This window comes from Bubalus bubalis, chromosome 6 (assembly GCF_019923935.1).
Source record: "Bubalus bubalis isolate 160015118507 breed Murrah chromosome 6, NDDB_SH_1, whole genome shotgun sequence".
NCBI lineage: Eukaryota > Metazoa > Chordata > Mammalia > Artiodactyla > Bovidae > Bubalus > Bubalus bubalis.
The window spans coordinates 64285385-64299686 of NC_059162.1; positions in this window are offsets into that span (position 1 = coordinate 64285385).

The following is a 14302-nucleotide window of genomic DNA, read 5'->3' on the forward strand; positions in this document are numbered from 1 at the left end:
TTCTGCAAGAATCAGTGGAGCCCAACTCCTACTCATTCATCCAGACTAAACTCATATGTCATATCTTGAGAAAAGCGTTTCCTGACTCCATTGTTTCTGCCTGCTTTGCCAAGCTTAGTGAGTCACTCCCGAATCTGGTCCCACAGAACTTGGGACTTATTACTATCAACACTCATCACATAGCCCTGTAATTATTGAATCACATGTCAAACTCAACAGACGTGAGACAAAGGCTCTTATTAATCTTTTTGTCAAAACGTATCAAAAACACAGGCACTCAGAAATACTTTTTACTCAGAGAAAAAATACTTTGCATCTTTGTTTACAGTATTACATTACAATACCATGAATTTGCATTGTGTTCCATAAGCAGCCGCGAGCCATGGGGACTTTCGTAATGTATCAGATTTTGTGAATTCATTATTCTAGCAATGAGATGTGAGAGTGGGCTAAGAACATTTGTCAGACACTGATTGAAAAAGTAGATGCTGTCAAATCAAGTTATTTAGTCCAGGAATTCCCTTATTCCCCTTACAAACCCGCATGATCTTTCAAATAGTGTGACTTTCTATTCAGCCAAGGATGCAGCATATACATGGAAGAATGACTAGACCAAGAAACCTTAAGTAGTTACCATGTTAAGTACTTGAATGCCTCTCTCTACCCATAATGTCTCTGTTATCCCATTTTTTTTTCTCCTGGGGCCTCCTTCCTGCTAATAAATGAACAACCACAATGTAAATATCATACTCAGCAAGGAAATTCCAAGATTCTGTTCCAAAGCCCCAGGCAGCAACTTTTCTGAGCAGTACATGCCAACAACTCCTCAGTGTTAAATATTTTAACTATCACTCCTGGTTATATAAGTAATTCTGACAACATAACACTGTACTGGGGGCAACAGCTTTCTATATGTTAGGTTATTGTAATACACAAGAAAGTGACAATAACCAAACTGACACATCAAATGAGGTGGAGACTGTAGAGTTAGAAATGAGATGCAATTCTAGGGAGAGAAAAAGGTGCTAAATATCCCAAACTTAAGGACAAAATACTAGGTTCAGAATGAGGCAGGAGCTTAGTTAATAAGAATGGGATATAATATGTCTTGATAGGTTAACAACTTATTGTCTGAATCTTAAAATGTCAGGATAAAGTTCCAAAAATAATTCTAAATTTAGATATGGTCCTTGAATATGAAGTGAGTGTAACACTATACATATAGGATGAAGTATCAAAACTGCTTTGGGAACAGTAAGATGAGGGTATAAGATACCAAGCAAATTCTGACAGTGATCTCATGAGAAGAATTTTAATATCCATTTGTAGATATAAATACAAATCCTTTCTGTTGTAGAAGTCAGTAAGAGAAAAAAAATATTATCCTAGCTAGAAGGGTTATGCCTGTCCTTTCAAATAACCAAGTACACAAGTTTTTAAAATATGTATTATCTGACCAAGAGAGAGAATTTAACATGCAATATCTGAACTGAATAAAAAACTGCTGCTGCAAAGTCGCTTCAGTCGTGTCCGGCTCTATGTGACCCCGTAGACGGCAGCCCACCAGGCTCCCCCGTCCCTGGGATTCTCCAGGCAAGAACACTGGAGTGGGTTGCCATTTCCTTCTCCAATGCATGAAAGTGAAAAGTGAAAGTGAAGTTGCTCAGTCATGTCCGACTCTTAGCGACCCCATGGACTGCAGCCTACCAGACTCCTCCGTCCATGGGATTTTTTAGGCAAGAGTACTGGAGTGGGGTGCCATCGCCTTCTCCGAATAATAAACTATCTACTATTAAATATTAGACATGTTTTAGCATGATTCCTTTTTTTTGTTTGTTTCCTTTTTTCTTAATGGGCTTCCCTGGTTCCTCAGAAGGTAAATAATTTGCCTGCAATTGCAGGAGACCTGGGTTGAATCCCTGGTTAGGGAAGATCTCATGGAGAAGGGAATGGCCATCCACTCCAATGTTCTTGCCTGGAGAATTCCATGGACAGACGAGCCTGGAGGGCTACAGTGAATGATTTAATATAATTGATATCTCTATTCTAGTCATACTAATTCAAAGTTTGAGAATCATCATGAATTCTTTTTCCTCCTTCATCTCCTGTATCATAAGTTTTTATCATATCTTACTGCATGTGTATCCAAAAGTATATTGGCACCACTCCTTTTCAGAGTTGTGTGCATTTATGGATCTTCATATATTTCCTGACCTGTTGCATTTTTCTTTTAGGTGAAGGTATTTGCAACAGGTCCCACATATGCTGATTACTTTTAGTCATAGTAGCAGACTCATTTTGCTAACTAAGCTCCAGCTCAAATTATATCACAATTCTGAACGCTTACCATTGAAAAGTTTCTCCAGCCCTGCTTGGAATCCTCAAGTGGTTATTTTAGGAATAGGGAGGTTTAGGGTCCATATCTTTACTAGTTCTTATCCATATCTTTCTCACTAAACTAGCCATAATTTCTGGCCTCTTCAAGTGAAGCTGGGATAGAAGGAGGAGAGTGAAAAGGATTCTCCTTGACTGGTACAGTTACAGTCTGATTCAGGTTGCTTCTGATAACAGATGTACAATTTCAGGCTCATTAACTTGTAGGGCATTTTTAAAGGCTCCTCATAGAAACTTCTACTGGGAAACTCCAACAGAAAATGACTTGATATAAATAATGTAACTCTACTGGCTGTGCCTACTATTGATTCTCCACTATCCCCAAAGCCACAGAAGGGTATCTTTGCCCTTACATGTGATTAATCATCTTCTGTGAGATTACTTTTTAGATACACAATAGGCAGCATGGTTCTGATCAAGTTAGATCTCCCAGTGCAAACCTCTACATCATACCTAATCCATCTCCAAGCCATCTAGCCTCTGCAATTTCCCCTAAGAATAGTCTCAGTAAACTTAGACCCTATCTTTGTGGCCCCCTGAAGTCCAAGGTTCAAGTCAAGTTCTCTAAGCATTTCTGTTGAAGCCCCTCAAACTTATGTTGGAGAAAAAGTACTTCCCTTTCTTTTATGAGGGAAGGTATAGTCTACTAACAACATTCTCCAAAGAACACTGTTTTCCAATCATTTCCACTTTATTTTCAAACTTGAAGGCAGATGAAGAGCTAATGTTAGATCTATGTTCATCATCTTTCAACATGTTCCTTTCAAGTAATCTGACACTTTCCTTTACGTGTATTGTTCTCGGCCTTTGCTCAAAGCTCACAGGAGAAAGAATGTCATTTCAATATTGCATTGAAAATATATCTTTCTTGCCAAGTACAGTAAAACTTCTTAAAGTCAAGAATGAAGGCAACATGGAGAGCTGCTTAGTAGCATAGAAACAGAGCCAGATGTGCTTTGATTCAGATCCAAATTCTGTTACTTGTCAGTTAGGGGACCTTGACCATATTTATTTACTTTCTCTGGGATCTGTTTTCTTTATCTGTAAATGGGGCTGAAAACCTTACCTTATGTAATAGACATAATTTGTTAAATCCTTACTAAAATAACATTTATTTAGCACCGTGTCAAAAAGTAAGTAGGCAAGTGTCCTTATATATATTGCCTCATGTGTACAAAATGGAACTTGTAATTTTCCTGGATTTGCTAGTGAGGTGTGTGTATATATATATATATATATATATATATATATACATATATATATATATGTTAATTAACCATGCCCACATTTAAATAACCTTTTTAGGTTGCACAAATGACAGAGCCTGAATCTAGAAATTTCTCTTCCAAAATTCATGCCCATTTTGATAGATACCCTGATAGCCAACCTTACTGGACTGTTGAGAGAAATTATATGAGATAACTGCTTGAAAGTATTTATCACTGTGCCATTAATAAATGATAGCTACCATTATATAATTCAATTTTATTCTTCTTTCAGTCTTTCATAGTTATAAGCCTACTGTCTTTTTATGGCTACTAACAAGCATTAATTAAATAGGTAAGTAAAAATGTAGTAATCTAGTATTAATATATGGTGATAAAATTTTAACCTTGTATTTTTCCCCTTTTTAATATAATGCTCTTACTATAAACATTAAAGCTCCTTTTTGTATATGAAATTAATAATGTTACCATCTTACCTTAGCTTCAAGTTTCAGTATTATTTCATAAATGTCCTCCTCAAGGAAGGAAAATAATTCAACTTCCAAGTAAAAATAGAAAAAAGTAGCTACCATATTAATTTTGTTTTAGAATTTGAACTCCTCTCTCACATGTTTAGCTTATATAATCATTTTTTTCAAGTTTATAATAATTATTTTGTAACTATAGTACCACACCCTCACTAAACACAGTACTTGCTGTGAAGTAAATGTTTAGTTAGCAATTAAATGAAATAAAAATATTTCTTAGTATCATTTTACAGAAGAGGAAATTGATGTACATAAACATTAAATTAATTGTCTTATTTCATAGATCTAATAGGCATTGTTCTCAGATTCTCAGACTTCAAAAACTAGCTTTTCTCACAGTATGTTGAAAAGTGTGAGGATTCACAGTAGTGGCTGAGACTGGCAGGGGTACAAGTAGGACTTCTGAGGTGCTGATTCTGTTCTTTCTCCTGAACTCAATAGTGGTTATATCACAGTGTTCACTTTTTGAAAAACTATCAATTTACACACTTAGGATTTGTGTACTCTTCTGTATTTATGCCATATTTCAAATACAAACTGTATGTAAACTATCTCTATTGATCTCATATCTCCCTCCAGCTACTGATGTTGGAAGAAACCACAGTAGAGAGGGAAAATTGGACATATACATTTTTCACTAGAGAGAAAAAACATTATCATAGCAATGTCCTTCAACAGATGACAGGAGACAGAAGTAGTACAGAAGAACAATTTGGCCATTGATAGCAGCATGGGTAAATCATCCATTGTGTCTGGGGAAAGTGACGATGCATAGATACAGGTACAAGTATGAGAGTGGATTCTTGTTGTGGTGAGAGCTTTCAAATGTCTATATTGATCGCTTTTATATTCCACATGAAATCTGAATCATGATTAAATCAGATTAAAGTTAGTTAGTTAGTTCAGTCACTCAGTCGTGTCTGACTCTTTGCGACCCCATGAATTGCAGCACGCCAGGCCTCCCTGTCCATCACCAACTCCCAGAGTTCACTCAGACTCACATCCATCGGGTCGGTGATGCCATCCAGCCATCTCATCTTCTGTCGTCCCCTTCTCCTCCTGCCCCCAATCCCTCCCAGCATCAGAGTCTTTTCCAATGAGTCAGCTCTTTGCATGAGATTAAAGTTAGGAAAGGGGAAAATATTGATTATTTAATAAGAGAAAAGGTAAAAATATAATCAGTTAGGAGAGATGGAGATTAACTTATTGGGGAAATATTGTAAGAATATTAGGACTATATGATTTTACCATCAAGAATCTGAAGTAAGTTGAACTGTGCATGTGTGTACAGACACGTGTGTGACAGTGTGAGCATACCTTTTCCAACCATATTTAATTATTCCAATATAGATGTAACCCAGTTTATTGTTTAGCCTAGTGAATAAGATAAAGTGGGAGACTGGTTAGATAACTAAATCTGTGTGTGTGTGTGTGTGTGTGTGTGGAACACACACATTCAGTTGCTTCAGTTGTGTTCGATTCTTTGCAGCCCGATGGACTGTGTAGCCTACCAGGCTTTTCTGTCCATGGAATTCTCCAGGCAAGAATTCTGGAGTGGGTTGCCATGCCCTCCTCCAGAGAAATTTTGTGACTCAGCAATCTAACCCACATCTCCTGCATTATAGGCAGATTCTTTACTGCTGAGTCACTGGGGAAACCCCACAACTGAATATATATATATATATATAGGCAAATAAATTTAATGATTAAATATAGAACTTAATCTACATTAAGTTGTATGTGAGGACATGAACAAAGTAATAGTGAAAGGGTGCTAAAACAATGGAAGCTTCTTAAAACTTAAGATGTGAGATAAAAGACAAGGACATGATGGTTAGGAAATCAAAATTTAAAATACAGATATTGGCACTTAACACTGTAATGATGAGGTCATGTGTCATGCCATGCAAATAAGTTAGCAAGAAAGATGAGATCACAGGGACAGAGGAAGTAAAAAATTTGGAAATCAGAATTTTGGTAAAATCATCTATTAGACTTAGAATTTTGTATTTTATAAAAATGGCTTGAAAACCAAAAACATGCTATCTCAATGTATTTTTTATTTAATATGGTCATTTTACTTTGAAATCTGAAATGCTTTCATAGTTACAGTGTATTAGACTTATTCCTTTTCTTTGATTATATTTATGAGGGAAATTTCAATTCTGTTCAATATAAGTTTATATGAATGTAAATGTACATTGAGCAAAGATTTCTCAGAAATATACAATGTATATTTTTTAAATAAAAGCAAAATTTGATACAACTTTCCCCAAGAAGAGGAAGTTTATCAAGATAACAAGTAGAAAACCATACTAATATTTAGGAAGATAGTTTGCTTCTCTGATCTGACTACAACAACTATGGCAAATACCTTCAAAATGTCCTTAAAATATTTCAGTTTCTTTTCTTAGCATGTGTTTAATTTTGGAGGCTTATTTTTATGAATTTTTGTGAGATAATTAAATCACTAGACAGTTGTTTCATCCGATTATGATATCCTTGCAAATATACATTTCAAACAGTATTCTGAATTCTTTACATATTATACTGAGATGTGTTAATTTATATAAAATGTAGACCCCTTCAGAAGAACAGTTGAAATATACTATTTATTTATTCTCAAGGTCTTTTCTGAGAAACAGTGAAAGACTTCTGTACCAGTTTAATGCATTTTAAACTACTCCAACTTTTTACAAAGTTTATTAAATTCCTCTTCCATTAAAGCTACTGATAAATTACAGAAGCTATTCAAGGATTTCTAGGACTCTATAGAGGTTCCTCAGAATGCTGTAGGTTGAGCAAAGTTGGGCAATATAACTCTTGGCTATCACATCAGCCTTAACAGCCTATTTTATCTGTTTTGCATATTGGCATTTTGCTTAAGGTTATGATTGAAACAATAATTTATACTAATGATAAAAATAGCAATTAAAAATACCTGATATTCCAAAAATTGGCACTAGATCCCATGATGGGTTTTGTCTGTATAAAAATTCTGCCTCTTGTGAGTCTGTTGGACAGCAGGGAGATGGTTAGTCAGTCCTAAAGGAAATCAACCCTGAATATTCATTGGAAGGACTGATGCTGAAGCTGAAGCTCCAAAACTTTGGTCATCTGACATGAAGAGCTGACTCACTGGAAAAGCCCCTGATGCTGGGAAAGATTGAGGGAGGAGAAGGGGTGACACAGGGTGAGATGGTTGGATGGCATCACCGACTCAGTGGACATGCGTTTGAGTAAACTTCAAAAGAGAGTGAAGGACAGGGAAGCCTGGTGCACTGCAGTCCATGGATCACAAAGAGTCAGATACAACTTAGTGACTGAACAACAAATAGCTCCAAGAATTCCATATTTTTCTCATCAAGCTGCAAATAACTGAGTGTCTTTTGTAAAGTGACTTAAGCATAAAGTGAAAGATAAGAAATTCAAATTCCACTTTTGCCAGCTCTAAATTGTGGTTCATTCCATTTTGGAAAATGGAACTATATCCAGTAAAATAAATAAATAAAGGTGGAAATATTTTGGCAGAGCAATAAAATTAACTTTAAAAAACTTCACTACAAATAAAATCCCTGTAGCAAGAAAATAATATTAGCATAGAATACTACCATAATTCTGATCAATGGAAACAGAAAAACAGAGTTTCAACAAAGCAGATTATTTTATTATTAAGAAAATGATGGAAATGTATACTATAACCCCAATACAATGCCATTGTCCATATCTGTGCAATTATTCTAATAATGACAGGTTACATAAAAATGTAATTTGCCTATAATAGATTTACAAGCCAACTTTATAAGTCAATCATATTTAACACATCATTTTATGTCTTCCTAAAGTTTCAGTTTCAAAAATGCCCTGACTTGCTGAATAAATATAGCAGAGCCATAGAAGAATCATTCTCTCTTGCTAGGAACTTTTACACAAAATCAACAATGAAAATAAAGTCCTAGATCTGCTATGATTGAGGGGAGAAAAAAGCCCTAAGCAAAAAAATACATATTTCAGATAACAGTCAATATTAAATAAAATTCACCATCAAAGTAAATGGTCAATTTCAGACAGCATTAACAAAACTACTGACCCTGAAGTGCAGAGACATAACCTAACTGGTGATAAAGCAGAGGAGACAGAGTTGTAGAAGAAATACCTGTGGCGGATTCATTTTGATATTTGGCAAAACTAATACAATTATGTAAAGTTTGAAAATAAAATAAAATTAAAAAAAAAAAAAAAGAAATTTCTCCTGGGCCTGATTTGGCTCAGATAGACAGATACAAGGAAATATACAGTGCTACTTGTGTGAAGACAGTAGTCTGTCTTTGTGGCATATTAGGAGGAATTCTTGGGATTTTAAAATCTAAAAAGCTACTACTCCTTCATCCACTATTGGAAAATATTGCAAATGGTATATTCGAACAACTGTCATCCTGCTTATTTAACTTATATACAGAGTCCATCATGAGAAATGCTGGGCTTGAAGAAACACAAGCTCGAATCAAGATTGCCAGGAGAAATATCAATAACCTCAGATATGCAGATGACACGGCCCTTATGGCAGAAAGTGAAGAGTGTTGGGAGCCGGCATATTACATTGACATCCAGTTCCCCCATTGCTTCGATCACAAAAGAGGAGCCCACCAGAAGGGGAGGCAAGATAAACATCGAGATCCCGGCGGGACCGACGGGGCTGCTGCAGCGCGAACTCCAACCAGAAAATAATTCTACTTATTCTGATTTGGCTTGTCTACCCTCTCCTTATGTTTTTCTCTTTACCAACGATTCTGGAAAACTTAATGTACATGTGACTTTAAACTGGTGGACCCAATGTAGTGACCTGTGAATAATGTATGCTCTCATCTTGTTTAAACCCTCAATATAATGTTTGCTCCTTTGTAAGTGTTACAACGTCCACCTTATCTTATAATGTAACCACTTATTGATATAACTATAGTCTTCTATACTTTAGGATTTAATGCGATTGCGACGATTTGTGGGCTTACTTATTTTAGGAATATCAGCTTCTGTCACTGTGGCAGCAATATCATTGACTCAACAAGTGCATACTGCCCAATATGTTGATACCATGTCTAAAAATGTTTCACTAACTCTAGCAACACAGGAAGCTATAGATAGGAAATTAGAGATGAGAGTAGACGCCTTAGAAGAGGCAATAATGCATATTGGGACTGATTTACAGGCTTTAAAAGTGAAAATGGCTCTGTCTTGCCACACTGATTACCGGTGGATATGCGTGACATCTTTAAAGGTAAACGAGACAGACTATGAATGGGAAAAAATCAAAAATCATATCTCAGGTGTTTGGAACAGCTCTGACATTGGCCTGGACTTAGGGAAACTTCATAATCAAATACAGACCCTGAAACACTCTCGACTGGATTTTACCGCCGCTGGAGCAGCTAATGACTTTTTTCACACCTTCTCTAAATTTTATTTCTGGAAAAAACATTCTGTCTAATCTTCTCATAATCATTCTTCCTTGTATTGTCAGGATTCTTCGGCAGAACATTCAGAAGCTCGCGACTGAGCTGCATCTGGCTGTTTTAAGAAATAAAAAAGGGGGAGATGCTGGGAGCCGGCATATTACATATTGAGTGAGGATCTGGAATAGCTCAACTGGAATTCTATCACTGCCGGGAGCCAGCGTGAGGCACTCCGCCCATGACAAAGGTCATGAGGAAGGAGGCTCGGCATACGCAAAGGCGGGATCGAGCCTCAGGAGTCCCCCTGGAAATTCTCGAGCATCTACCCCCAAAACCAGAGTCTGCCTACTTTCTGCTTTGTGCTTTCACCTACACCTCTGACTTTACGGGGGGCTGTCCCCCACTACCTCTCTCTGAAAAAAGAGTTAGCTTACAGCTCCAGTTAATAATTCTTGGATGTGACAGTGTTTCAACCTACAAACTCCTTTGGAAATCCTCTAGCCTGCCTGAATAAGTTTTTCCGGCCACATGTGATTGTTCAGAGCCTCCCAACTGTGAGAAGCAGGAGATGTTCTAAACTGCCTAAACACAGATTCCTTTGAGTAGTTAAAGGATTGATTAGAAATTGTATTGGTGAAGGGTTTTTCACTTGTTGGGCCAATGTTTGCTGCTAAGTCTCCATACTCCTTACCTACTGTGTCCTTGGCAGTGTATTGATTGATATAATGGGTGTATAGAAATGTAAAATGCAGCTTTGTCCAATGCTTTTTGGAAGGCTGGCGCCTGACTTTGGAATAATCACCTTTAGAGAAAGATAAGTTTCTTAAAATGTTAACAGGCCTCCTGGCCAGAAGATGATGTCTATCACCTGAACTTTTGCATATGATAAGTTTACAGGAAAAAAGCCTGGCTTGCTGCATGACTCTACCCCTTCCCCCATTATCCTCTATGCATAACTTAAGGTATAAAAACTACTTTGGAAAATAAAGTGCGGGCCTTGTTCACCAAAACTTGGTCTCCCCATGTCACTCTCTCTCCCAAATTCTAGCTGAGTCTCCATCTGGAGCGCGGAACCCACCATGCTTGCTAATTATGCCTGGGCTTCTAAGATCCGACCGGGGAGGCCTCAGTGTCTCCTCTCCTTCAGGAGAACGGAAGGACGCCTGCGGCCTACATAAGTGGTGCAAACTTCTTGTCTTGAAGTTTTATTGGTCTCCCGCGTAAACCAAGCTACTCAGCCTCTTTTCTCCACTGAATTTCCTCACTGAGCTATCCTCATTCTATTACTCTTTGAATCTTTGATGAATAAATAAATATAAATAGGTCGCCGACGCCGTCCCCGCTTCGAATACCCTGGATCAGCCGGGGCTGGACCCCGACAGAAGAGGAACTAAAAAGCCTCTTGATGAAAGTGAAAGAGGAGAGTGAAGCAGTTGGCTTAAAGCTCAACATTCAGAAAACGAAGATCATGGCATCTGGTCCCATCACTGCATGGGAAATAGATGGGGAAACAGTGGAAACAGTGTCAGACTTTATTTTTTGGGCTCCAAAATCACTGCAGATGGTGACTGTAGCCATGAAATTAAAAGACACTTACTCCTTGGAAGAAAAGTTATGACCAACCTAGATAGCATATTGAAAAGCAGAGACATTACTTTGCCAACAAAGGTCCGTCTAGTCAAGGCTATAGTTTTTCCAGTGGTCATGTATGGATGTGAGAGTTGGACTGTGAAGAAAGCTGAGCACCAAAGAATTGATGCCTTTGAACTGTGGTGCTGGAGAAGACTCTTGAGAGTCCCTTGGACTGCAAGGAGATCCAACCAGTCCATTCTGAAGGAGATCAGCCCTGGGATTTCTTTGGAAGGAATGATGCTAAAGCTGAAACTGCAGTACTTTGGCCACCTCATGTGAAGAGTTGACTCATTGAAAAAGACTGTGATGCTGGGAGGGATTGGGGGCAGGAGGAGAAGGGCATGACAGAAGATGAGATGGCTGGATGGCATTACTGACTCGATGGACGTGAGTCTGAGTGAACTCCAGGAGTTGGTGATGAACAGGGAGGCCTGGCGTGCTGCCATTCGTGGGGTCACAGAGTCGGACACGACTGAGCGATTGAACTGAACTGAACTGAATTCAATTTTGAATGGATGCTATAACCTTCATACATAGGTAAAAATAATCAAGAAAACAAAGGTAACACTTTTCAAAGGATTAGAAAAAACACAACCTCATGGGAAAATGTTGCCATACAGAAGATGAAAGTTGTAGACATTTCACTATTAGTGCTGTGCAAAGTGTCCACTCAACCAGACCACTAATGATTCCGTGTCAATTACAATAATATTTCTCTCACTGTTCATGAATAGTCATACAGTGGTATTTTTCTGTGTTACGTCTGAACCACCTGATGCCTTCTTCTTGTATTTATAGTAAGAGATATGCAAGCCAGATTTATGGATGAACTCAAATGCAGATCTCAGTTTATGTCTTATAAGTAAAGCACCTAACTCAGTGAACTTTCCCAATCATTTTCACAGCTAGGAGAAAACAAGCTGTTTTCTTAGAAGGCAATCATTTACATGATTATTGGGTGTTCTCTAGCAAATTTTTCACAGTGGGAGACTTTTTATAGATAAGAAATTCATCAGTGATAGAGGAATAGATTGCAAAGCAGTCTAGTTAAATGTTATTATAGGGAAACTGCACATTTTGTCTATTTAAACATTATTGCTTTGTTTTGGAGTATAGGTCTGAATAAGCTTTAGAATATAAACTTCCCCAAGAAGTCATTTCCTTTAAGAAACTAGCTGGGTTAAAAATAAACTTTTGTCAGCAGAAAAACTGTTTAGCTGTTTGTAATCCTTAGCAGAAGAAGAGCAAGGGGAATCAAATCCCATCAATTGTGTGATAAATAACCTGTGCTATAGAACTTTCAAGCAGAGGTAGTCGTGTGAGAGGAGCACGCATGCTAGACAATATTTTTATTCTTTAAATTAGACTCATGAGATTAGGGGGCCGACAAGTTGAAGTAGAGGGCGAAGTCTTTAGACTTTTTAAAAATGTCCTTTTAGCTTTATTTTTTACTTTAATTCAGGCAGTGAAAAAATTCAGAAAAGCTCCTCTTACCCAATTTGTATGGGTGTAAATAGCTGAATCCTAGGGAGATAAGATCAGTTGAGCAGCTTAGCTAATTGAAAAACATTGACACCCACATTGACCTGTTCCTTCTTACCTCTGAGGCCACAAGCCTCATATTGGCAGGAGCAGCTGGGATGGCATATAGAACACATCAAGTTTGTGTTTGAGCATAAGTAATTTTTAGAGAAATGGAACCAAGGATAGATAAATAGCAAATTATATCATGTAAAAATGATCAGTGGTACTTTAGAGTACCCATGATGTTATTTTTCTCCAAAATTTGCATTTAAATAACACCCGGTTTTAAATAATTAAAAAATAATGTACATATATATTTATGTGTATATTTAGACTGCAATTTTGGCAGAATAGACCATAAACTTTTGATATATTTTGTTACTTTTAGTAAATTTGGTTGACTTAAATTTTGAAATGTTTCTTAGATTTTTAGAGCCCTCTGTATTAAAAAATGTTTGCTGTACATATTGTTATTCTTATTTGTTAACTAAAATTTTGTTTTTAGGACTTCCATTGAATTCAGTTTAACATTCTGAACAAAAAGTATACAATAAGGTTTGTAGTATAGATGCAATTATAATGAAAATTATTTTTGTAAAGGGCAGAAAAAAACCAAAGTGAGAAAAGAGAATGAAAAAGAGAAAAAAATAATTTAGCAGTGACACAAATAGACAGACATCAAAATATAAGAATGCAAAGAAAATGGGAATTTTATTCTCAATATATCTCCTTCAACCACTGATGTACACTTAGCACTGTGATATGTCTCTCATTTTAAAAAGAAATGTGAGCTTGAGACAGAGATATGGAATTTTTTATCAACTTCCTCCAGCTAATTTCTGTTACTTTAAAATTTTATTTTATGGAAGTCAAGTGTTCTTCCTCCATCTTTATCTAGAGCAAAATGCTTTAAAATGTGACCGATACTCATTTTCCCAGTTCCTCTTCTGTGATTGTCTCTTGGAACAATTACAATCAGACTTCCATTCACATCATTCCACCCAGATAGCTCTTGTTAAAGTTACCAGTAAACCTTCAGTTAAATAAACCTACTGGTAATATCTCAGTCTTTATTTGATTGACTGATCTGAAGCATTTGACAGCTGATAACATGCTTTTTCTTGGAAATGTATACTTAATATGCCTTCATGGCGTACACTACTACTATCTCACTAGTCCCCTTTTCTCAGTCCCTTTTCCAACATAATTCTTATCTCCTATTTTTCTCTTAAGTGGGTTACATCCTACAGGTTCAATTCTCTACCATTTTATTAGAGTAGGTAGTACATTTTCAGTTATTATAATGTTTATATCATTATATCATGAGTTTCAGTAAGCTCCAGGAATTGGTGATAGACAGGAAAGCCTGATGTGCTGCAGTCCATGAGGTTGCAAAGACTCAGACACAACTGAGTGACTGAACTGAACTGATTATCTATTCCTTTTAGAGATTATAATGTAGATCCTTAAATATATCATTGTATTTAATATTAAACCATCTTATAAAATTTAAAATGCTAAAAACAATAGCATGATTTCATTAAAACTT